Source organism: Equus asinus, chromosome 27 (assembly GCF_041296235.1).
Source record: "Equus asinus isolate D_3611 breed Donkey chromosome 27, EquAss-T2T_v2, whole genome shotgun sequence".
Taxonomy (NCBI): Eukaryota; Metazoa; Chordata; class Mammalia; order Perissodactyla; family Equidae; genus Equus; species Equus asinus.
The window spans coordinates 24,133,516-24,139,253 of record NC_091816.1 but is presented as its reverse complement, the minus strand read 5'-3'; positions in this window follow the sequence as shown (position 1 = coordinate 24,139,253).

Here is a 5,738-nt window from a genome sequence, read left to right as displayed (position 1 = left end):
CTTTTGCCTTTAAATGACTAAAATTTATTAGGCTCCATATCGCAAAATAGCTTCTCATTTACTCAGCCTTGTGTTCATAATTAAACAGACCGTAATAGTGTACTTTCTGCAGTGTCACTCGATTTTTCCCCGAAGTCTGACAGCACTCTCTGAGGGTGCAGGTGGCTGCTGTCTTCTCTTTCCCCAAAACCTCTGGCTCTTCTCTGATATCACCAGCCCTGGTGCCTCATTCCTGCCAACACGCTCATAAGCACCATTCTCTTTTCTCTGCATTTTCTTCTTTATTATCTCCTCTATCATCTAGTACTTAATAGTGCCTGATAATAATAATAGTAACACTTATATATAGCACTTCTATGTGCTAGGCACTGATCTAAACACTTTACCTATGTTAACTACTTATATCTTCACAACAACAGTGCTGGGCAGGTAGAACCATTAATCCCCATTTACAAGTATGGAACTGAGACACAGAGAGGTCAAGAAACTTAAGGAAGGTCACAACTAGGAAATGGTGCAGTTTATGATCTAGCCAATTTACTATATTGTGCGATAGCACCTTGAATTATTTACTTATGTCTTTATTGTCTGCCTCCTACTTCCACCATGTAAGAGGAGAGGAATTTCTGCCTTACTCACCTCTGGATCTACAGCACTCAGAACAGTGCCTAGCATACAATAGGTGCTCAATAAATATATGTTGACTGACTGATATCTTCTTGCTCATCTTTCAGCTTTCAAGGGCATTTCCCTGACCCTACAGATACTGCCAGATAACCCAAGCACCTGTTTAATTTCACATGATGTACTGGTCATTCACAGAATATCAGCAGTAATCTTTGGGTCTTTGCTGTTTTCCAGTTTGGGGTTTGGGGTGGGGGTTGGGCTGTCTGCTATGAAAATCAAGTGCCTCATAGCCTCAAAGCCTACAGATCCCTGAGATGAAAGAAACCTTAGAGACACACTTCTCTGTCCTTCTCAGTGCCATAGGAAGTTGATCTCTCCCTACAAACTTCATTACTTCAGCTCCTGTGACCTCTGGCTTCCAGCTGGGTTTGCTAGTGAGAGACAACAGCAGGAGAGGAAGGCTGAGAAGAAGTCCTACCCCCGCTGTTTCTCTGCCTTGGTGCCATGATTTTGCCAGTGGCTGCTCCCTCTATAATGCCCAGCTTCTACTGGGCGGTCCCTCTTCCAGCTGTTGATGATTCCTCTTCTACTGCTGTACTGGGTTCCTGGAACAGCACTGCCTCCCTCTGCTACTTCAGACCTGAAGGTAAGGCCTTCCCCACGTGGCTAGTTCTTGAATGCCTCAGCATCCCTTATAGGTCCCCTCACTCTTGCTCCCATCTCTGAAAACAGTTCCTGCATTAAATACTCTTCAAAATCCCAGCTGCAAATTCCTTCTTTCTGCCAGGATGCTAATACAGACACCACCTGGTCCAACGTCCCATCTAACGCAGCATCCCCAGCCTCTACTTGCCCATTTCCACCATTCCAAGGAGTCTTCACCGTTTATAGACTGTTCTATTTATTCAAATCTTACTGCTTTTTCAGAGCAGGAAAGATTTGCTTCCCATGAAATCCTATCTCCATTTTCGGGAGTGCACAGAAGAAGCCGCCTCTTTCCTCTACCTGACAGCCCTGTAAATACCTAAATACAGCTGTCACAGCCTCCCCCAAATCTTCTCATCCCCATGCTAAATGCATTCAATTTATTTTCCACTTTATATCTCTCCATGCCCCCATCTGAGTGCCTGAAAACAAGGGAGTGAAGAAATGGGAGAATAAATTTATAATAATTGAATGGTGGAGTGATAGGATAAAGGAACGAGGAAGGAAGCAGAATCTGCCTACTTGTGACCTTCTCCCTGGGGCTGATTTGTCAATTTCTCATCATACACTTTTTATTGTTATTACTACTTATACTTACATATCACTTCATCCATTCTTAATTTTTTTTAATCTTCTTATTGTGGTAAAATATTCATAATATAAAATTTACTATCTTAACCACTTTTAAGTGTGCAATTCAGTGTCATTAAGTACATTCACACTGTTGTGCAACCGTCACCACTATCCACTTCCAGAACTTTTATATCATCCCAAAGAGAAACTCTGTACCCATTAAACAATAATTCTCCATTCATTCCTCCCTCCAGCTCCTAGTAATGTCTATTCTATTTTCTATCTCTATGACTTGCCTATTCTAGGTACCTCACATGAGTGTAATCATACAATATTTGTCCTTTATCTTGCTTATTTCACTTAGCATAATGCTTTCAAGGTTCATCTATGTTGCAGCATGTATCAGAATTTCATTCCTTTTTATGGCTGAATAATATTGCATTGTAAATATATACCACATTCTGTTTACTCATTCATCTGGATAAATAGACGACAAATATTTGCATTGTTTCTACCTTTTGGCTATTGTGAAGAATGCTGCTATGAACACTGGTATATAAATATGTTTGAGTCCCTGCTGTTAATTCTTTTGGATATATACCTGGGACTGGAATTGCTGGATATGCTAACTCTATGTTTAACTTTTTGAGCAGTCACCAAATTGTTTTCCACAATGGCTGCACCATTTTACATACCCAACAGTAATGCACAAGGGTTCCAACTTATCCATGTCCTTTCCAATACTTGTTATTTCCTGTTTTTGATAATAGGCTATTAAAAACAGCCTTTTAAAAAAACAGCTCTACTGAGGTAGGTGATATACAATAAACACCACATATTTAAAGTATAAAATTTAAGAAGTTTTTACATATGTATATATCGTGAAGCTATCATCACAATCAAGATTATTACCATATCTATTACCCCCAAAGTTTCCTCAGGCCCCTCCATAATCCCTCTCTCTTACCCCCACCCTTCCCAGGCAACTGCATCCATTCTTTAACCCCCTTTGTATTTTGGTTCCCCTTACCTATCCTGCCTATTCCCTTCCACCTGGGAAGCTGATCTCTTGGATCAGAAGATGAGAGCAAAGTTGATTAGCAGATATGTTCAATAGCTTTTACACACACCAAGTTCCTCCCCGCAGAAAGCTAGCATTTAAGTACCAAGAACAAAATTTCTTTGAACTTGCAGTCTCTGCTTATACCACCTCTTTTCTGAACAAATACAGGGAAATCAGATTTAAATTGTAGTTACCTTTGCAGTAAGAATTATTATTCCCATTTCACAGACAAAGGAACTGAGGCTTTAAGAGGTTAGGCAACTTGCTCATGATCCCAGAACTCAAAACTAAAAACACAGCCATACAAGAAAAACTGATACGTTGGACTACATCAAGATGTCAAACTTTTACACTTTAAAAGACACCGCTAAGAAAATAAAAACACAAGTCACAGACTGGGAGAAAATATGTACAAATCATATATCTGATAAAAGACTTGTATCAGAATATATAGAGAGCAATTCCAATGACCAATATTAAAAAAGTGCCTGACAACTGACTAAATTTTTTAAATGGGCAAAAGATTTGGATAGACATTTCTCCAAAGAAGATATACTCATGTCTAATAACAACATGAAAAGATGGTCAAATCATCAGTCATTAGAAAAATGCAAATTAAAACCACAGTGAGATACCACTAGGCACCCACTAAGATGGCTAAAATCAAAAAGATAGACAATAACAAATGTTAGTGAGGAAATGGAGACACTACAACCCTCATGGTTTGTTAGTGGGAGTGTAAAATAGTATAACCACGTTGCAATACAGTTTGTCAGTTTCTTAAAAAGTTAAATATAACTTACAATACAATCCAGCCATTCCCCTTCTAGGAATGCATCAGAGAAATTAAAATGGATGCCCACACAAAGACATGTTTGCAAATGTTCACAGCACCATTATTCCTAACGGTCAAAAACTGGAAACATTCTAAAATGTCCATCAATTGATGAATGAATAAACAAAATGTGGTATGTCCATACAATGGAATACTATTTGGCAATTAAAAGGAATGAATTCCTGGGGCTGGCCCCGTGGCCGAGTGGTTGGGTTTGCGCGCTCCGCTGCAGGCGGCCCAGTGTTTCGTTGGTTCGAATCCTGGGTGCAGACATGATACTGCTCATCAAGCCACGCTGAGGCAGCGTCCCACATGCCACAACTAGAAGGACCCACAACTAAGAATATACAACTATGTACCGGGGGGCTTTGGGGAGAAAAAGGAAAAAATAAAATAAAATCTTTAAAAAAAAAAAAAAGACATAGGTGAAATTAATAAAAAAAAAAAAAGGAATGAATTCCTGATATATGCTACAACATAGATGAAAATTGAAAACATTATGCTAAGTGAAAGAAGCTAAACACAAAATATATATGGCATGATACCATTTATAGTAAATGTCTAGAAAGAAAGAAGATGGAAATCTTCTAAAACTAGATAGTGGTGATTTGTTCCACAACTCTCTAAATTTACTAAAATCATTGAGTTGTATACTTACAATGAATTTTACAGTATGTAAATTAGGCCACAATAAACTTATTTTTAAAAATCACACAACTGGTAAATGCAAATACACATATCAAGGAAAGTTATCCTGAAAGATCTATGATTAGTAACCCTATGCAAGGAGGTAAGAAGTAGACTATAACTTGGTGCTGGATTTCCTCAATCTCCCTAAAAGTTAACAAAAGCTTATTTGGGGGGTTATACTAAGCAATCATACTTTAAGTGATTCTTTCATAAGAAGCCATTAATTAGTTTTACAGGCTTTTACTGTGTTTTGGATTTCTTACAGTTTTTCTTTAGTCTATTACATTCCCTAAGATTCTGTTAAATATACGGGTGGATAGATTTTTGTGATTCTATTTTAGACTCTGTTTTATTTGAATTCCTATAACTGAAAGCATTCTAGTAAAGAGCAATGGTTACTATGAATGTGCTCAAATAAGAACAATCTCTGAGCTTCTCTGAAGACATCCAAATGACCGCCTACTGAGCTAATTGCATCAATCATATATTCACAGTTATTATTTCTGTAAAACAGTGGTCACTATTTATGAGCACTTAAGGCTTCATGGATACAGATAGAATATTCCATCTAAATTATCTGTGCCAGAGATTTAGTTATCTACCACAATATCCATCTGCCTTTCCTCCCTCTCTCCCTTCCTAGCTGGGTACCTTGCTACTCAGAATAAAATTTCCCAGCTACATTTCCCAGCCACCCTTGCAACTGGGTTTATCCATCTGCCTAAATTCTGGCCATATGTTATAAGCAGCAGCATTGTGTGAGATTTCTGAGAATGGTGCTTAAAGTGAACAGACTCATCTGAAAGGAACCCCATTTTTGCCCTTCTGCCTTCTCCCCTTCTTCCAGCCTGCCACCAAAACATGAAGGCCCAAGCTTCAACAGCCATTAGAACCACTACGTAACCTTTAAAGGATAAAAACCAAGCTTTAGAATGGTACAGCAGCCTGGGTCCCTAACATATCAGCTCTGGGCTGCCTGCCTCCATTCTTTTTTTATGGGATGGAAAAAATACTTCTATCTTGTTTAATATACAGGAGCCAAGTTCTTTTACTCACACAGAACCCCATCGTTACTGACACACCACTTAACAGAAAAAGAATCCAATGGAATCATTTCTCTAAGAAATGAGAGAAGAGAGAGGAACAAGGAAGTGAAGTTCTAATGCTGTCAGCAACATGTCCGTGAGGCCTCAGCAGAGGAGGTACAGTGACACTCAGTAGCCATGGTAATGAGGACTACAGCTG